The sequence below is a fragment of the Macrobrachium rosenbergii genome, chromosome 55 (assembly GCF_040412425.1).
Source record: "Macrobrachium rosenbergii isolate ZJJX-2024 chromosome 55, ASM4041242v1, whole genome shotgun sequence".
Classification (NCBI taxonomy): Eukaryota; Metazoa; Arthropoda; class Malacostraca; order Decapoda; family Palaemonidae; genus Macrobrachium; species Macrobrachium rosenbergii.
Genome location: NC_089795.1, coordinates 21,835,268 through 21,857,003, shown reverse-complemented (window position 1 = coordinate 21,857,003; position 21,736 = coordinate 21,835,268).

Sequence of the window (21,736 nt, the reverse complement as noted above, 5' to 3'; positions counted from 1 at the left end):
AAAGATAAAACATATTTTTACATTTTCAGAGTAACTAATTAACCATCTCTTCAATATGAGAAAAATTGTATATTAATCAAAACTGTAACACATACGAAAAGAAAAAAATTTCAAACCCCCAACGCAAGAGAATTTCTAATCATACCCTTCAGTATCAGCCCACTGATGAGATTTATCGAGATCTTATTTTTCCGATAAGAATAAGGTGCTGCTTTTAAACATTTTTGCATTGGACTCTCAATATCGTAATCTCCTGCCATCATCTGCAACAAAACTGAACCACCGAATGACTTGGAAATGCTATCCACATTTTGATAATATAAACACATATTGGATTTCATTGCTTCTTTAGTTATATTGTATCTGAGTTTGGGTCACCATTTTCATCAAAAATTGTGTTTTCAATATATGCATTGTCCGTTTCAGTCTACATAGAAAACAACGCCACCACTTTCAAAAGTGGAAGTTGGAGAAGATAATATATATATATATATATATATATATATATATATATATATATATATATATATATATATATATATATATATATTTGTATTGTAATATTTTTTCTTTTTTGAGAGATTTTGTTTTGTTTTTTAAGTTGTCCTTTTTAATCGTTCCTTCTAATTTTTTTTTCAGTTTGTAATCATTATGCAACCTTAATTTTTTAACATTTAAAAGTGTAACCTTCTTGTAAATTGTGTTATTTATTTTGTACAGCCGTCGAAATTGTAATGAAGACATTACGAAACAGGAATAAATTGACCCTTTTTAGCAAGTCGTTAAGTCCTCCTCATTGATATATATATATATATATATATATATATATATATATATATATATATATATATATACATACACATATATATATATATATATATGTGTGTGTGTACTGTATATATATATATATATATATATATATATATATATATATATATATATATATATACATACATATACATATATGTGTGTGTGTGTGCGCGCGCGTTTGTGCAATAATATTTTAGAATGAATGAAACAATACCGTGTAACAAAATCGAGTTTCAGCTCAATCCATTCGACAGAACGCCTCAAGACATACCAAATAAAAGCAGACATGAAATTGCATTTGGCAAAGAGCGAAAGCGTTCCACAAATACATCTCTTTACTTATCAGGTGCCGCTTCAAAGGCCTAAGGACTCAGAAGAAAATGCCTTTACTTATCTCTGAGAAATTCATGCAGTCTCTCTCTCTCTCTCTCTCTCTCTCTCTCTCTCTCTCTCTCTCTCTCTCTCTCTCTCTCTCTCCTACGACTTATCAGCTTATTTCAGGCCCTGTGGCCCTGGTTATAATAGACTCGGCCTCTTCTCTTATCTGTTTTTCGTTTTTTTATGTAATTCATTGAATATTTATTTTACCTTTATTGTTGATTTTTTATCATTTATTCCATAGAATACTTGAACCCAAATGATATTCACTTTTCCTGGTAACCAAAATCACACGTCAATGAATATGTTCGCATATCACGGCAAAATCACACAAAAATAGATATGATCATGTCACTGCAAAATAAGACCAATTTCATCCATATAGTTAGTAACTGTATTCTGCAGAGACAGACAGACAAACAAGCATCGTTTATGAGATTTAATATTCCGTAGGAAACTGCTAATCCCTTAAATCTTACATTGTCAGCTACACTGAACAAAAGTCACGGAAGACACTTTGAGTACCACGGATACTAGAGTTCCATTTTGTGACGAAATTACAGAGGGCCATTCCAGTAACTCTTGATGAACACCTTTACTATTTACCAGAGTTTTCTTGTGTAAGGCAGTATTCGAAGGGTCAGACAGGTGTACATTACAAGAAACCCGCCTTACCTGCAGTGGAGAGACGATTACTCTCGAAAAGTGAGACAATCGGTCCTGAGGTGACAGACAGACTGGAATATTGCTCCTCTGGCCTCAAGGACCCGGTCTTGTTATTTGATTTGCTCTTCTTCTTGCATAAGCCTAATGATTTATGCTTCCTCGACTATTTCTAAATCAGTGAGAAAGTATTGGATAATGATCTCCTATATTAAGTGCTATCCTTCAGAGAAGATTCATTATTCATTCATGGAAATGCGCAGAATGCAAGAGAATAATTCATGAGTATTGATGTGCATGAAGAACGAAAATTAAATATTCACATTCCTCGCTGAACATGATCAAAGTCAAATGTTCTTGCCAGTGACTTATCAGAGCACATATAGCTGCATTTGAAGCTATACTTCAACAAGGAAGAATGCTTTAGGAACGATAACGATATATATATATATATATATATATATATATATATATATATATATATATATATATATATATTATATATATATATATATATATATATATATATATATATATATATATATATATATATAATATTACACACACACGTTATCCATAGGCCATACAAGAATCTAAAAAAGTTGGAACCTGAGAGCAATATATATCCACCTACCTGTTCGATCGACATGGATCATGAGTATGTATATCTATATATATATGTATATATATATATATATATATATATATATATATATATATATATATATATATATATATATATAGTATATATATATATATATATATATATATATATATATATATATATATATATATATATATATATATATATATATATATATATATATATATATATATTTTCAAGTCCAAACCTCATTTAAACAGATATATGCACAAATACAGTTAATATTGAATTATAGGTCTTTTGATATCCTAATGATCAGGTCGATTGTTTATTATTACATAGACTCATATGCATGAGTATGTGTGTTTGGTAAGATAATTACCATTTTCGCCTACCAAGCTAAAGTGGATGCTTGGGTGGTGTCGACAGAGACATCACATGATGCCAATGTTCCAGTCTGTACTTTGCATATGATGAATATGCTGATTCATTCCTAGCTGACCTCGATTCTTCTCATGTATGATCGTGCGAGTGTAGGTATAAATATAGGTACAGAAATCTCTGTTATATTTATTGAGAGCTTCCATGCACATGTGCTTCGATGAATAGTAAACTTTGTAATGTGCGAGTAAAATAAACACAAACAAATCATTTTAAAATGTAGCATATAAGCGAAATATAGGCGACAATTTTTTTCATACACTAAATAGATGAAATTGAGAAACAAGCACAAAATTATCATTGACATTTTTTGTGGTTTTTATTAGAGGTAACATTTTCGTTTTCAATTACGTTCAAATTCTCCTGAAGAAATATAAGAAAACTCGAAAAATAACAGAAAATTGTTAATACTATTATCGTTCTTGATTTTTCTTTTTATTAATGATGTTCTATTTTTATCAGATACGCTTTTCACATGTTAAAGACAGAGGTTTAAGATTTGGCATAACGTAAATGGCAATTAGAGTGCCCAAAGCATTTAAAAAACAGTACATTCTTGATCATGATCCTGACGGGGTATAAATATTCCAATGAAATATCGATTTGATACCACAGATTCCACCTCCAAGCGCACCCATCGACTATTTGAGAATTGCCAAGGCAAATCTTAGGTTAGGTGATCTGTGGTTAGACAGCCGCGGTTATTTTACAAACGGGTAAAAAGGCAAAAAGGTATTATCTCGACCTAAGGCTTATTGAGAACAGGAAACCTAACCACTGTTTTTGATACAGTAGTCTATACAGAGAAACTGAATTTTCAAGAAACCAAAATGCACACACACTATATATATATATATATATATATATATATATATATATATATATATATATATATATATATAGTATATATATATATATATATATATATATATATATATATATATATATATATATATCGCAGGGGAAACAGACCCGACAAACATCTCAGGTTGAAGAGGTAAAGGCATGCATGTCTCTCACAAGATCAACTTTATTATGCCAACGTTTCACATCACATGATGCATCTTCAGGGCTCGAAAATTACAGACTATAAATACTTAAAACGTCACTTATGCAACGGGAAAAAAACGTCACTTATGCAACGGGAAAAACTTCTTTAGAAATTTTAAACATTTACAAATACAAAAATTAAAACAACAACTTGAACTGAACACCTACCAAAGCAAGAGCTAAAAAATGACTAAAAAGACGGAGAAAATAAATATATGAAAAAAATCTATGATGAACGTGGAGAGTAAACAAACAGGCAATTATGCTATAAACAGTTGTGTGGACGACGATTGGGTGTTTAGTGTTGGTCATTAGTTTTTATAAAAAGCGACTCTAACACCATCAACTCGGCGTCCTTACGGGCAGTTAAATGATTTTAAAATTATTGGATCTGCCCGTAAGGACGACGAGTTGATGGTGTTAGAGTCGCTTTTTATAAAACTAATGTATCAACACTAAACACCCAATCGTCGTCCACACAACTGTTTATAGCATAATTGCCTGTTTGTTTACTCTCCACGTTCATCATAGATTTTTTTTCGTATATTTATTTCTCCGTCTTTTTAGTCACTTTTTAGTTCTTGCTTTAGTAGGTGTTCAGTTCAAGTTCTTGTTTTAATTTTTGTATTTGTAAATGTTTAGAATTTCTAAAGAAGTTTTTCCCGTTGCATAAGTGACGTTTCAAGTATTTACTGTATGTTCTGTAATTTTCGAGCCTTGAGGATGCACCATGTGATGTGAAACGTTGCTAATAAACTTGATCTTTTGAGAGACATACATGCCTTTACCTTTAACCTATATATATATATATATATATATATATATATATATATATATATATATATATATATATATATATATATATGTATATAAATACATACATACATACATACATACATACATACATACACACGCACAGTAGACGCATGTGACTTTTAGTATATAAGCGAAGATACCATAGGAAAATGACAGGCAGAAGTTCAGTACTAAGCGCTTTCACATGTTTATTCACTCATGTGCCCCGAAGATCCGTGAATAAACACGTGAAAGCACTTGGTACTGAATTTCTGCCTGGCACTTTCCTATGGTATTTGCTTATATATATAAAATAACAACACACAAATAAATATATATATATATATATATATATATATATATATATATATATATATATATATATATATATATATATATATATATATATATATATATATATTTGTGTATATATATTGATTTTTTTTGCGTGCTGCTGATGTATGCGTTGGCACATTCTAATTTCAGAACAGCGATTCAGAGTGATGTTCCTCGATTCTTGATTTCAGACTGTTATATATAACATTTTTAGGTACTATCAAGATAAATAAATTTGCTGAACAAGGAGAAATGACCGAATGAGCACAAACGGTACCTTCATCAGTGCTCAGCTACAGTACATTGAACACAATACAACGAACACTAATGGAAAGGAAACAAGAATTAATGAACCCTCCCGGGAGTCGTAGACGTAATTAGTCCAACCCACAGTATCTTCGGTAATTATTAGGAAAGGCCAGGAAGTAACAGGGTTTTCATCCCTTTCATTCTACAGAGAGAGAGAGAGAGAGAGAGAGAGAGAGAGAGAGAGAGAGAGAGAGAGAGAGAGAGAGAGAGAGAGACGGACTGACAGACAAAGAATGGCAGATAACTTAAGTGACACTCATTGTAGCATTAAATATGTAACATTAAATAATAATATGTACAAATAACTGTGAGAGGGAGGCCCAAAAAATATATGGAAATCTATCTCTTCTTGATTGTATGAAATGTTAATAATAACATTCACGAGGTTTTTGTCACCCAAAAAGAAAATATACATCCTCACAGCCTTCCCTTAGATGCATTTAAAGTTTCTGGATATTTTAGAAAGATGTGTTATTAACAACTCGAATTTTTAAAGCAAAATATTCAAGAGAAAGGCTTGACAATTAATCTAAAATTCCATGAAAAAAATAAAAATTCCAGCTGAAAAAGTCGGCGGAAGGTAAATCTAAGAATTATTGAGATTTCCTAAGAAAGGATCACCAATGAATATGAGGAAAAAATTAAGACACTTCACCACAAAAATAATTCTTTAAGGAATTTTGTTTACTACAGAACAGTAATGCTGGGCTTATTACTATGTGACTTTCCTGTCCCTTTACGTTATTATTCAAAACACCTTAACACATTGTGCCACTCACCTCTATCTTGCATGAACTACCTTGCTTCGTGGATGTTCAAGCCTCCTCTTTCCGATACAAATTTCACTCTTTCTATCCATCTCTTTTCTATGGAATCCTTTTCTTCTTCCTCCTAACACCTATGAATTTTCTACTCATTTCACCAACATATCATCATCCTTTTTTGTTCTACATGAACAAGTCATCTAAAAACACTGTGATCTATACTTTCACAAAAGATAACCCCTTTACCTATCATTCTCTGTATATCCAAATTACTCCCCTTTTCAGCTCATCTTATAATAAACGCAAGTACTACATAACAGTATCTTCGGTAATAATTAGGAAAAGCCAGTGAGTGTCAGGGGTTTTCCCCCCTTTTATTACTATAGAGACAGACTGACAGACAGAGAATATAAAGATCACGTAAGTGGCACGCATGATTGCTTAAAATAATGATACATGGAGTAGCTGTGAGTGCAAGGCCAAAGAAAATATGATATCTGCCACTTCCTCATTGCATTAAAAGTTAATTATAATAACATTAGATTTTTGTCACCAAAAAACAACATTTTCTTCCTTACAGCCTCACCTCAGAAGCGTTTCCGTTTTTGCCATTAACAATTCTGACCTTTTAAACCAAGTATTCAAAGGCAAAGACTTGAAAATTAATAGAAAATGATATGAAAAAATACTAATTCTTCCTTTAAGAATTGTCTGAGAATTTTTGGCTTCATAATGAGAGGATTTGACGTCAGCATTCAGACTGGAGAGGGAAGAGACTGCCACGTGGTACGCGTCCATTATCAGAGATCCTTGAAAAGACCATTTTGAATACTAATAGGCCTATAATCCTTGAACCATCTTCAACCTGCTGAAAAAGGCGGCGTAAGGTAAATCTAAGGATGATTGAGAAGATTTCCCAAGAAACGATCACCAATGAATAGGAAGAGGAAAATAGGGCACTTTACCATAAGAATTCGTTTAATACTGAACGGCGATATTAGTCTCATTACGGCGTGATTTGCCCCTCCCTTTACGTTTATATTCCGAACCAACAACAAACTTCTCGTGCGAACTTTCTTGCTTCCAGCTCTTTCGTTCCTTCTATCCCTCTCTTTCTATGTCTTCCTCTTCTCCTTCCTCACAACACTTGTGAAGTGTGTAGGCCTACTCATTGCACCAACATATCATCATCCATTCTCTCTACACAAATTATCTCAAAACACTCTGATCTATCCCTGGCATACAGAAACCCTTTTGCCACTCACTTCCTGTATCTCCATATCACTTAAATTTTCAGTTTTTGCTATAACACAAATATTGGAAAAACAATTCATCTCTGTAACTTCTACATCCTGTCTTTTACTCCCATTCAACATTGACTCTTCCCTTCTATTGAGAGGATTGGTTCAACAATCCTTTCATTCATGTCAACCTTGGCTTCTATAGACTCTCCAAGTTTCTCCTCAGCTCATGCCCACATCCTACAACTTTTCATTATTCCCCTACTCTGTACCTAACCTCTTCTCTCATTCTACTATCATCATATACGAGTATACATTTCAAATAATGGGGGATTGAAAAAATCAAGTGAGTCATAGAGTAGGAGAAGCATGGAAGGTAATAGGATTGTGTATAAGCCAAAAAATCAACTTTGAGTATCAAAGGGAAACCAAGGTTAAAATTTATGAAATGATTACGGAATCAGTCATGCTTTATATGGCATCTGTAAACCAGATATACAATAAGTACTGTGATAATGAATATTGCCTATTGTGTAGAAACTTTTTCTAAAACAGTGAATGGACCTGTGTTACCCGAGAATGAGTAATGAATTGTATGTTATAGCCATTTTTAATGGAATAAAGAATTTTGACTTTGGACTTTATTGAAGTGAAGTGTGGATGTTGGAGAGGAGTGAAAGTAAGAAGGAGGAAGTTGTAGTGATGGGTTGTTTATGTAGTATTTGTGATATAAAGAGAATTAAAAGGCTGTTTTTGGTTAAGTAGGGGAAAGAGTGACATACGAGTATATATATATATATATATATATATATATATATATATATATATATATATATATATATATATATATATATATATCACACATAACCACAGGTGAAAAATAAGAAACGGGGTGTAGGTCCTGACCGGTTTTGACTTTATTTCCAAGCCATTGACGAAGGACTGATACAGAATATGAGAAGTCACAAATATATATACTACAAGAACAGTACTGACGAACATACACAACCGTTAGAGACTACATATCCCCCCTCAGGCCGGTGTCGAGGTAGGAGTGGCCGTTAAAACTCATTTGGATAAAAATCACAATATACTCTCAGGGGACAATGCTGATAAACAAACCATACGCCATCTCAGATCCACACCTGACAGGTGTCACGGAGGTGGAGTTTGGAAACTCATTAACATTACTACCCTCGTACTGTGTTTACAAATATGATAATCCTATTTTCATACATCTCTACTGCCTACCTTAAAGTTTAAACAGTTTATAAATTTCTTTTGATATTAAAGGATCAAGTTTATACATCCCTTGACTGATATTCATATTATGGTTGTAACTTTCTCTTATAAAGCTAGATTCAATGATATTCCTTTCCAGTGCATTATTAGAATATACAATCCTTTTCTCATGCTCTCAGTTTCTCTTATGTCACATAATTGTATTGCATAACCAGTTCCTCTCTGGAATTTTAGCTTTGTTCTCTCACTACTGTTTGACAATTCGTCTCCAGTAGACATTACAGGTTCTGTTCTCATTTATTGCAAGCGTTCTGCTACCTTTCTGAATTTACACAGGAGGTGACTCATCTCTGTTCTCTTGTTACCATCACTGGATATATTCAACTATACAAATTAACTTTTCTTATTCTTTCACCGCCCTTATTAACATTCATTGCTCCATCTTCATGATTTCCAGTTACCCTCATAATTTTCGTCTTGCCCACTTTTCTCTCAGCTTTCTCCTCTAGAAAACAATTTAGGATTCTTTCACTAGTTTCTGCCCGTAGGGGGTTAGTGCCGCCAGTGAACCTCATGCGGTGCAATGTAGGCGTTACTTTAGGGTCTTTGCAGCGTCCCCTTCGGCCCCTAGCTGCAACTTCTTTCATTTCTTTTACTGTACCTCCGTTCGTATTCTCTTTCTTCCATCTTACTTTCCACCCTCTCCGAACAGTTGATTCATAGTGCAACTGCGAGGTTTTCCTCCTGTTACACCTTTCAAGCCTTTTACTGTCAATTTCCATTTCAGCGCTGAATGGCCTTAGTTGCCACAGTGCTTGGCATGTATGCCTAAAATCTATAAATCTATAAATCTATCCATCACTGGTATCTGCGGTGTATCTTCGCTGTCCTCACTATCCCCAATCAGTACTGTGTCCTCTGCAAACACCAGCTATACCATCGAGTTTAAGTTCGGAGGAATCAGTTCTACTTGCCAGCAGCAAGCTTTCATGGATTATTCTTCCTTTCTCACAACTCTGGACATCCAGATATTGTTTTTTCTTTGCCTTGCGGCTCACCCCATTCACCGAGATATTAAACAGCCTCATTTTTGCACCATGCCAGTGTCTCCCCTTCCTACAAGTATATAACACACGCGCCTTTTCATCAAAGAATTTTTTTATTGATCGCAGCCACTCATTATCTGTGCCACATCCTCGTCATCACCTTCCATTTTGCTTCTCTGTAAGTTGTGTCGTAACGTTTTGCAGGGCCCAATTATGTTATGTACGTCGTCCTTCCATAAATGTCTAGGCATAAACATCCATGATATATTCTGATTTTATTTGTTTGCATATCCACTTTCAGAAAACAGTGGGGAACATTGTTATAAACTTTTCGCCTCAAAAGATTTTACAGCAAACTGTTATAAAACTAATCAATGGTTTTTATAATAATTTGATTTCTGGCATGTCAGATACCGCCAGAAGACCCTTCAAAGCGAAAATGACCCAGGCATGAAAACAGATACGGTAATATTCCTTTCACACATAGATGTTTTATGTATGGCTTTTAGAGATGTGATAAGCAGGTGAATTATCAAGAGCTTAATCATCGAAAGCAACTTAACATGATGTTCATTTAGGTCCTTGTAAGGTCAACATGAAAGAGCTAGTATATCCATAACATAATTTGCATCGCTCGGATAGCAAGAATATCCATCACTCATAGTTACACTTTAGCAGTAATCTAAATTCCTTCGTTGTTTTAACTATATACCTTATATGTGGATAGATAGATAGATAGAAGAAATTAGGAAATAGGCCAAGTGCTGGGACCTTTGAGGTCCTTCAGCGCTGAAACGGAAATTGACAGTAAGAAGGATTGAAAGGTGTAACAGGGGGAAAACCTCGCAGTTGCACTATGAGACAATTGTTAGGAGAGGGTGGAAAGTAAGGTAGAGAAAAGAGAATATGAACGGAGCCACAGTTAAAGGAATGAAAGAGGTTACAGCTTGGGGCCGAAGCGACGCTGCAAAGACCCTTAAGCAATGCCTACAGTGCACCACATGAGGTGCACTGACGGCACTAACTCCCTACATGGACCTTATATGGGTCACGGCAAAGCAATGTAAAAGTACTTTACATCAATGAATCCATTTCTAACTCCGGTGATTATTTAGAAAACTACAAATTTTCTTACCTTTCATAATAAACCCGTACACCATAAATATTGAATAACTCTGGGAACTAACAATAGCGCTATAAGAAGAGGAAATAAATAAACACGAAGAATAATTCTAAAGCGCTGTCAGGGACGTTCAACAACAGGATGTCGAAAGTTTGCCACAGCCTTTGAGGACTGCTTCACCCGGTAATTCCACTTTAGAGTTTTGTAAAGGGCGAGTAATGAGATCTGATACCCTAGTTTCTCCACCGAGGACTCGGCAAATGTTTTAATAACTAAATTAATTATTGGATTTGTATGTATATATATATATATATATATATATATATATATATATATATATATATATATATATCTTCATGTGTGTGTGAACGCCTCTCTGCATCATTGCCACTTAATTAGTCCTTATCGGATCCTCACTCGTATAGGTTCGAATCCTGCCATGGAACGTGGAAGCCCCACATGGATCAGGGCTTGTAGTGATAAACGTACCCAAGAAGTGCTATGAAGTATCGCGTTAGGATTACATCATGTCTTATAAATGTCCAGTATCTAGGGCAATAGTGACCAGTAGACTAGCTATATATATATATATATATATATATATATATATATATATATATATATATATATATATATATATGTTATATATATATATATATATATATATATATATATATATTATATATATATATATATTATATATTAGATATATCGGTGTATTTAACAAAAATTAATAAAATGCTACATATTTCAAGTGTAACAGTTGGCTTTTGGCTATCGCGGCGGAGGTGGGTGATATCGACTCATAAGTACAAAAACATGAATACGACAGGCATATGGACGACAGTCATAATGAACTGTTACCTCTCTTGATAGCCTAATGGTAGCATCACCGAAAATTCCTAGTAACCCACCCATTCGGTGGTTAACGTTCACCTGGTTACGTTTGCTTATCATTTACAAATTCCCTTGCTTAGTTTTTTTTCACAGATTAAACGAATTTGATCTTAAGCGAAATTTGTAATTTGTTTGTAGATAAAAAATGGTACTGTGTTTATGACAAAATTCATATATATACATACCTATATATATGTGTGTCGGAATTTTCAGTTATATGTGAATGCTATTAACTTAGCTTCGTTCATTTTTTTTTTTTTTTTACATTTTTCTCAAACATTGCTGCGTATACCGGTTACTAAGTAATATACGTTCATTTTTATAATAATAATAATAATAATAATAATAATAATAATAATAATAATAATAATAATAAATTTTATTTCAGCTCAAGGCTATATACATGGATTATACAAAGTAGAGACAATGACATACACAGTCTAGATACATGAGATAACATGATAAAAAATGATAATGGACAATATCCACACAGTTCCTGAAAAAGTAGAAAAATAGTATTCGCTGGAGACCTTGCGCTGATGGGGAAATCAGAACCATATCGTCGGCGTTATAGAGGTTGTTTATTGTTGTATCGTTGACGGTGCGTCGATTGAGGTGAGTTCGAACGACCTGCAAGAGCATCTGTACGTATTAAACAGGTATAGAGAAAATGCCCACTTGTCGGAGAACGTTTAGGGAGCCAAGAAGTTGTACGACAATACGTTTACCCCATTTGACACAGGGTGGAAGTCTTGGAGATCAGCAATATAAAATGCAATTAAATATAGAGTGCATACTCTTTTGTATAACTGGAAGGAAGCTTCCAGGTAGTTTATTCTGTCAAATGCTTTCCTCACTACCTAAAACATGGGAAAACAGGAGGCTGAGGATAGGTAATAGTTCAGCAATTCTTTCAGGACTGTAGAATAAGGTGTCAGTCGAGTGGTTCTTTAAATCCGAACTGCTTGTCAGTATGTGTAGAAAGGACAAAGTCTCACTAGAGAACCGACTCGAGTATCTTCGACGCAATTGTAGTAATTGCAATCGGGCGATAATTGCAAGGGTCATCTGCATCCATTAGTTTGTTTTTGATTAATGGTATTAAGTGAAGTAAGAGTAGGGAGTCTAGAAGGAACTGGTGAATTATGCACGCATTGAATAGAGCAGCTAGCAAAATGTAAATAATCGGATGGCAAAATTTGAAAGCTTCAGCTGATAGACCATCGCAGCCGGGCGATTTATTATTAGGTAGGTTTATGGCGATTTATTAATAGGTAGGTTGTTCCTGGCGTAATACGATCGGCCAAATGAAATTGAATGTTATCAGTATGGAGGTTATGTACATCCCTTTGGGAATCTTGATCGTTAATGCAATTCAGGATAATGCTGAAGTGATCGCCCCACATTCTTGCAATATACTCGTCCGACGTCTTCTCCACTCTCAGTGATAGCTTTTTAATTTTGGGAATTAGGGATTGAACGTGTTTCCAAAGACGAGGGTATTCACATGATTCTAATTTTCTAGACATTGCATCTGCTATGTTGCTTTTCATTCATTCTGCAGTGCTTAAGAGCAAGTTTGAACTGCGCTCTCGCCTGTCTCATTAGTAATACAAAGTGTCCTTCCCTCGGGCTACCATTTTGCCTCCACAGTAAAAACATTTTTCGTGAATGTGTATACAGATCTTTAACCAAGTCATTCCAACCTGAAATATTACGCGAGTTCCCTCGACAGAGATCTAAAGGTATCCCTGTCAGAGGCAAGCACAGCGAAAATTATGTTCGATAGAATTTTTTCAGGCCTCCTTTGGTAGTCATTTCTACATTTTGTTAGTGCACAGTAAGACGTCTGCCGGCTGAACTATTGACCTCAACCTGGCTTTTCATGATTTCCTAAAGGATCTGGTTTTTCTGCTGGTTTTTAAAGCCCCCAGTTAGCGGCAGGTGGGCGATCAGTTAGAGGGTTCACGGTAGGGAGGGATGGGGTACTGAATGACACCTGTAAGGGGATCTGATCGTAGCCTGTTGCAAGATCGTAGCGAATGTTGCAGGTCACAATAGCATCATGAAGTTGTGGGGACGTGATGCAGTGGTCCAGCCAGGAGATTGTAATTGTGTCCGTTCTATTTTTGTAAGGTATAGAAGGAGGGAGGGAGGAGCATTACATCGTTAATTTGGAGAGCTTGATTTTGACAGAAGCGAGCAAGTTCGTTTTAAAATTTTTTTGGGTGAGAGTTAAAGTCCCTGATCACACAAATATGATCGGCAGCAGAATCATGAATAATGCTGTGCAACTCACCTAGGATCATGCAGTATTGATCAAAATTAGCGCTGATACGGAAATTGACAGTGAAAAGGTTTGAAAGGTATAACAGGAGGAAAACCTCGTAGTTGCACTATGTATCGATTGTTAGGAGAGGGTGGACAGTAAGATGGAAGAAAGAGAATATGAACGGAGGTACAATAAAAGGAGTGAAAGAGGTTGCAGCTAACCGAAGGACGCTAAAGAACCTTAAGTAATGACTACATTGCACCGCATCGTGCACCGACGGCAATTAACCCCGGAACATTAATGTTAGGATCTTAAGAGTCTCTACTGTCACTAGCCCCAATGATCTATCACTCCTATAGGTCATCACATTCACCATACCGTCCAACGATTTGTGCCACAGGAAAGAAAGGCCCTTTTGGGCGACCGCTATGATGTGATCTGGAAACTAAAGCCTATTCACACTAGCGGGTACTGCCCTGACGGGCGAACACTGTTCCCAACCGTTCCACTATACTGACTGACCGAGTATGGAGCCAGAACGATGCGATTGTCTGCAACACTGCTTCAGAGCCGAGAAATATAAACAGCTGAGGTGCCTGACGGGCATGCCCGCTAGTGTTGTGGACAGGCCTAAGGCTGCGCCCACATGATCGAGTTTTGTTCGACGAATTTTGTCCGGCGTGACGTGAAGCGGCAAACTACGACTTTTGCTGGTGTTTCTCCGCTTCTGACGCCACATCGGACAAAGTTCGTCGAACAAAGCTCCATCGATAATGGACGCAGCTTTTACATCGGTAAGGTCGGGAAAGCTCTGAAGTCTTTACTCGAATCGCAGATGACAAGGTCATGTGGCCAGAGGAGCGTTTCTTGTAATGCAATGATGCCTTGGAGTTTTTGCAAACGTGTTTAGGAGAGGAATGTTCTGCTCGGGGCCAAAAATTTCAAAGAGATTATATCTGATGTATTCATGGCAACTCACGAAGGTGGGAAATGAGTTGATCATTTAGGTGGGTCATCTGCTTCCTTTAACCTCAATTCATCTTTACATTTATTTATTGCTTTATTCACTTTTTTTTCTCCAATGCTTTCCAGAAAATTTTGTTAAGGTGTTAAGCTTTAGCTGTAAGTACTGACCACCGAATTCATCGTTACACGATCTGTTATTCTATGTAAGCCTGCTATATGCTCTGTATTTTGTTTTAGAGTTTCCGTTTAGCTATTAACATACACAAGAAAAACTACATTACACTAATTTGAGAGATTACCTCTTGGACGATGCCAAGTCCCTGTAACCCTTTTAAAAGTGATAATACGTGCAGCATAATAGAATTCGATATATATATAAAAAAAATCAAACATACCAAAATTACCCGGTCCCAAAGCCTACTGAGGATCATGCCGAGAAAGATCCGGTCCTTATTATCTTCCTTATGGTTTAGTCACTTTAATGCAAAATATCCATTTTCATTGGTTCATTTTTAATTCATGATCCCTATCTTTCGAGCCCATGCAGTTTAAGGTCGTAACACTGGTTATCTTTGTCTGGCTGTGTTTGCTTTGCCCCGTGTCGTGATAACCCAGTTGCTTTCAGTCTGCCAATGTCCACATGCACTTGCCTTAAAACTTACGATTTCGTTCTCTTGCAAGGTGAACTTCCACACTATAGTGGGTTTCTGCTACGAGTTCGTTCTCTTGCAAGGTGAACTTCCACACTATAGTGGGTTTCTGCTACGAGTTCGTTCTCTTGCAAGGTGAACTTCCACACTATAGTGGGTTTCTGCTACGAGTTCGTTCTCTTGCAAGGTGAACTTCCACACTATAGTGGGTTTCTGCTACGTGGGTTATCTACACTTCCAATTATTTTCTCTTGCAAGGTGAACTTCCAATACTATAGTGGGTTTCTACTAAGTGGGTGTCTACTCTTCCCATTACTTTCTTCTTAGAACTTTACGAAAGCCCTAGAATCAGCGTTCTTAGCTTTTTCAAAAGTGGGAAAAACCTGATATATATCATGGGCTGATATAAATCATGAGCGGCTGATACAAATCATGAACGCAAACCAAATATTTATAAAAAAAAAATAAAAGATTAGGACAGAATCCGGTAGCAGTTGAGAAAGGAAAGCTAAATTTATTTTCGTTCAAAAATTTTCGGTTCTTACAATTACAAAAACCAGTCAACTTAACAAAAAATAAAGAAATTCGTTCAAACATTTTCAGTTTTTACAATTACAAAAACTAGTCGAAGAAAAAAAATACGTTCAATAGAACATACTCATAGTGAAACCTGATAGTAATCAGGTAAACACGATCGCCATTGTAATTACCACCAACCAATCTCTAAACCATTATTAGGTAACCATTTAGTTTAATTTACATCGGTAGACCATTAACAGGTAAACATTCATAGTTTAATTTACATTAGACCCAAGTCTAAAATCAAAACAATCCAAACAATTAATTTATGGTCCTCAAAAACAAAGTAAAATTATACCCTTCATAATCAACAAGTCTCACACTAAAACAGTGAAATACAATGAACATATATAAAAGAGACCATAAACAACAATAAAAATAGGGTTACGACATTGTCAAAAATCCACGAAAACAATATAATTACTGACTATTGTAATGTAGTAAACATCAACACAAAAAACTGGAGTAAAAACCCTCAGGTTCGAAAACCCTCGGCAGTAAATACTGCAGAATACTACAGGTACTCGGGAACACATGACACAGACATACAAACAAGATCACCTTCAGCAACTACAGGTACTCGGGAACACATGACACAGACACAAACAAGATCACCTTCAGCAAATACAGGTACTCGGGAACACATGACACAGACATACAAACAAGATCACCTTCAGCAAATACAGGTACTCGGGAACACATGACACAGACACAAACAAGATCACCTTCAGCAAATACAGGTACTCGGGAACACATGACACAGACACAAACAAGATCACCTTCAGCAAATACAGGTACTCGGGAACACATGACACAGACATACAAACAAGATCACCTTCAGCAAATACAGGTACTCGGGAACACATGACACAGACATACATACAAGATCACCTTCAGCAAATACAGGTACTGGAAACACATGACACAGACACAAACAAGATCACCTTCAGCAAATACAGGTACTGGAACACATGACACAGACACAAACAAGATCACCTTCAGCAAATGCAGGTACTGGGAACACATGACACAGACACAAACAAGATCACCTTCAGCAAATACAGGTACTGGGAACACATGACACAGACACAAACAAGATCACCTTCAGCAAATACAGGTACTGGGAACACATGACACAGACACAAACAAGATCACCTTCAGCAAATACAGGTACTCGGAACACATGACACAGACATACAAACAAGATCACCTTCAGCAAATACAGGTACTCGAAACACATGACACAGACACAAACAAGACCACCTTCAGCAAATACAGGTACTGGGAACACATGACACAGACACAAACAAGATCACCTTCAGCAAATACAGGTACTGGGAACACATGACACAGACACAAACAAGATCACCTTCAGCAAATACAGGTACTATGAAACACATGACACAGACACAAACAAGATCACCTTCAGCAAATACAGGTACTGGAGATCACACATGACACAGACACAAACAAGATCACCTTCAGCAAATACAGTTACTCAGGGAACACATGACACAGACACAAACAAGATCACCTTCAGCAAATACAGGTACTCATGACAGACACAAACAAGATCACCTTCAGAACACATGACACAGACACACAAACAAGATCACCTTCAGCAAATACAGGTACTGGGAAACACATGACACAGACATACAAACAAGATCACCTTCAGCAAATACAGGTACTCGGAAACACATGACACAGACACAAACAAGATCACCGTCAGCAAATACAGGTACTCGGGAACACATGACACAGACACAAACCAGATCACCTTCAGCAAATACAGGTACTCGGGAACACATGACACAGACACAAACCAGATCACCTTCAGCAAATACAGGTACTCGGAAACACATGACACAGACACAAACAAGATCACCTTCAGCAAATACAGGTACTCGGGAACACATGACACAGACACAAACAAGATCACCTTCAGCAAATACAGTTACTCGGAAACACATGACACAGACACAAACAAGATCACCTTCAGCAAATACAGGTACTCGGGAACACATGACACAGACACAAACAAGATCACCTTCAGCAAATACAGGTACTCGGGAACACATGACACAGACACAAACAAGATCACCTTCAGCAAATACAGGTACTCGGGAACACATGACACAGACATACAAACAAGATCACCTTCAGCAAATACAGGTACTCGGGAACACATGACACAGACATACAAACAAGATCACCTTCAGCAAATACAGGTACTCGGAAACACATGACACAGACACAAACAAGATCACCTTCAGCAAATACAGGTACTCGGGAACACATGACACAGACACAAACAAGATCACCTTCAGCAAATACAGGTACTCGGGAACACATGACACAGACACAAACAAGATCACCTTCAGCAAATACAGGTACTCATGGAACACATGACACAGACATACAAACAAGATCACCTTCAGCAAATACAGGTACTCGGGAACACATGACACAGACATACAAACAAGATCACCTTCAGCAAATACAGGTACTCGGAAACACATGACACAGACATACAAACAAGATCACCTTCAGCAAATACAGGTACTCAAAACATGACACAGACATACAAACAAGATCACCTTCAGCAAATACAGGTACTCGGAAACACATGACACAGACATACAAACAAGATCACCTTCAGCAAATACAGGTACTCGGAAACACATGACACAGACATACAAACAAGATCACCTTCAGCAAATACAGGTACTCGGAAACACATGACACAGACACAAACAAGATCACCTTCAGCAAATACAGGTACTTGGAACACATGACACAGACACAAACAAGATCACCTTCAGCAAATACAGGTACTCGGGAACACATGACACAGACATCGGGAACAAACAAGAATACCTTCAGCAAATACAGGTACTCGGGAACACATGACACAGACATACAAACAAGATCACCTTCAGCAAATACAGGTACTCGGAAACACATGACACAGACATACAAACAAGATCACCTTCAGCAAATACAGGTACTCGGAAACACATGACACAGACATACAAACAAGATCACCTTCAGCAAATACAGGTACTCGGAAACACATGACACAGACATACAAACAAGATCACCTTCAGCAAATACAGGTACTCGGAAACACATGACACAGACATATAAACAAGATCACCTTCAGCAAATACGCATACAACCGAAGCTGAAAACCAGGAGCCGCGATTCCCAACGCAAGCGAAGCTGCAACCTCAAACAAACTTGGCTCTACTGGACATCATACTCGCGCTTCGCCCTGCAGATCCAGAGTCCCAAAACATTTATGTCGTTATGGACTCCCATATCTGGTACAAAGGTCCCCCATGCTGCCTCATAGTGACCAGGTCTCCATATTTTTATCGACTACAGCCGTTAGGCACGGTCCGTCGGTCGTTACCTCACTTACACAAATTAAACTAGAAAACAGGTAAAACGACCCTTACTGGGAAACAATTGGAAGACAGTAGTTCCGAATGTCCCGCCAAACAACAATTGAAGGAGGTGCTAAAAACTCGTGTAATATATATAATATATATACATATATAGAGTATATATTATATAGATACATATACTGTATATATGTATATATATAAATATTTATATATAATATATATATATACATATATATATATATATATATATATATATATATATATATATATATATATATATATATATATATATATATACACATGTGTATGTGTGTGAGCAATTCAATAATTTTCTACTACCGAATGAGCAGCTTTGTCACGTTAGTGTAAAATCTCGTGTATTTTTAATTGTGTGGAAAATTTTTTCATAACATAAAACATTTACAGTCCTCGGGAAAATGTTTCCTTTAAGAAAGCTTTGCAACAGCCATAAAATCTATATAACCCGGAAGAATATACAGCTATGGTAAAGCATATTGGAAGTTTGCCGGCTCTGATAAGTTTCTGTAAATTGCCACTTTTTTTAAAATAGAAAAAACTAAAGTCTTATAACTGTAATATTAATAAGCGAATCGCATATTACCCATACTCGCAATGTGTTCGTCTTTTTACAAACGTAGTGAAGAAATAATACTCTGTATCCATTGAAAGAAAGCGTATTAATCATGGAAATGTGCTACTCAGCACGGCAACAGAGAGAGAGAGAGAAGGAAGATAGAGGGTGAAGTAGCAGCTGAGAGAGAGAGAGGGTGAAGTAGCAGCAGAGAGAGAGAGAGAGAGAGAGAAGGTGAGGTAGCAGCTGAGAGAGAGAGAGAGAGAGAGAGAGAGAGAGAGAGAGAGAGAGAGAGAGAGAGAGAGAGAGAGAGAGAGAGAGAGAGAGCCTTTACATGTTATATTGTACCAAAATTGGCTGAGTGAAAGCATTGTAATATCGGATCATGTCAAGATTAGCGAACCCACTCGCAGCAGGGTTCGCTATTCTTTACAAGAAGGTTATTGGGTTCGTTATTCTTTACATTGGAATAATCGGGTTCGCTCTTCTAGACATGAACACTTCGGTAACAGACATTTGATCCCCCAGGGGCTAGTACTAAACAAGGCGAAATACATTTGAACCCTCCCCCCAGGGACTAGTACTAAACACGCCGAAACAGCGTAGATGAATCACTGTTTCGCCGTGTTTAGTACCAGCTCTCATGTGGAATTGGAGTTCGGACCGGAAAGGGTTGGCCATGGGGATCATTGGGTTCGCTGTTCTTGACATGGAGACGTTGGGTACGCTAATCTTGACATGATCCGTAATATCTTTCATGTTGTGGATTTCCTATTTTGTTGTTAGGAAAAGATTAGGTTTTCTACGCCGCGAACTATATAGCCTACGTGGACTACACGACTGTCGAAAAGTAAGACAGGGTTAAATTACAATAAAGGGAATGTTACTCATCTTTGTTTTAACTAATTCTAATTTCCTGTTAGATATTCATATAATTTTTTTTATTTATTGATATTCCCATATTATTGCATTTGTTAATTTCCTCTCTCACAACTAATTACCTTTGTTTCTTGTACCGGAATTACATTAACTGAAGCTTTTTCGGAAAGCCCAAATAATTTTTGGTTCCGTATACATTCTTACGCACTGTAATCATGTACCCTAATTGAAAATATTATCTGTATGAATGAAATCTCTTTAAAATCCTTCTAAAGTGTAAATCTGAATTACAAAAATACGGCAGCGTTTGAATTGTCAAGAACTGACCATCATAATTATTCACTGTTTAGCCAGATTTTGGCTCCCTGTTTTGCCTGGGATATAAGATTGCATAATGAAAGTGATAATGAACTCTTTTTTCTTTTTTTTTTTTTTTTTTTTTTGGAAAGGCGAAGAACTTTGGTTTTTTTTTTACACCATGAAGAACCATTTTTCTTACAAAGTATTCAAGGCTCTGTCGTTCCGCTTTTCAGTCTCCGTTCAATCTTATTTTTAAAGCAAAACAAACATTCTAATAGTAACTGGAATCTGCGTTGATCTCAAGTCTTTTGCTCTTTGTTACACAGTTTTTTTTACTGCTTCATAGTTTACTGATATTTAATGATTACCTAAGTGATTCTGTTATT